Below are 605 nucleotides of genomic sequence, written 5' to 3' on the forward strand. Positions count from 1 at the left end.
GGAGCCTGTCCTGGAACTAGCTCTGTAGACCAGGCTGGTCTCGAACTCACAGAGATCTGCCTGCCTCTGCCTCCCGAGTGCTGGGATTAAAGGGCCCCACAGTATTCTTAAGACAAAATAATTTTAACAAATGTGAACAGGCCCTTTGGGCCAGCTTAGGTTTTGCAATGTGTATAAAATACTCCATTAGACTTGGAGCTCTTTCAGCCTTTTAAGTACTAAATTATTATCTTGCTGAATCAATATTGCATTATTTCTCAACAAAGCTGATTTACAGTAACAAAGTAGACCAATAATTGGTAATGGAGAGTTTCATTACCCTGTCTTTTCCTCCTGATTGTATAAGTATTCTGCCTGCAGGTAAGTGTTCCAAGTGCATGCAGAGCCCATGGAGACCAGAAGAGGGTGTCAGATTCTATGGACCGGAGTTATAGATGATTTTGAGACTCCATGAGAGTACTGAGAACTGAATTGAGGTTCAGTTCTTAAGAATGCAAGAGCAGCCGGGCGTTGGTGGCGCACGCCTTTAATCCCAGCACTAGGGAGGCAGAGGCAGGCGGATCTCTGTGAGTTCAAGGCCAGCCTGGTCTACAAGAGCTAGTTCC

General features: G+C 45.3%; 1 protein-coding gene across 1 annotated transcript in view; it reads right to left on the reverse strand.

Moving 5' to 3' along the window:
* Slc25a36 (solute carrier family 25 member 36) overlaps nucleotides 1-605 on the reverse strand; it is a 31,119-nt gene that overhangs the window by 13,198 nt on the left and 17,316 nt on the right. The gene's annotated exons all lie outside the window — the stretch shown is intronic.

This window comes from Microtus ochrogaster, unplaced genomic scaffold (assembly GCF_000317375.1).
Source record: "Microtus ochrogaster isolate Prairie Vole_2 unplaced genomic scaffold, MicOch1.0 UNK12, whole genome shotgun sequence".
Classification (NCBI taxonomy): domain Eukaryota; kingdom Metazoa; phylum Chordata; class Mammalia; order Rodentia; family Cricetidae; genus Microtus; species Microtus ochrogaster.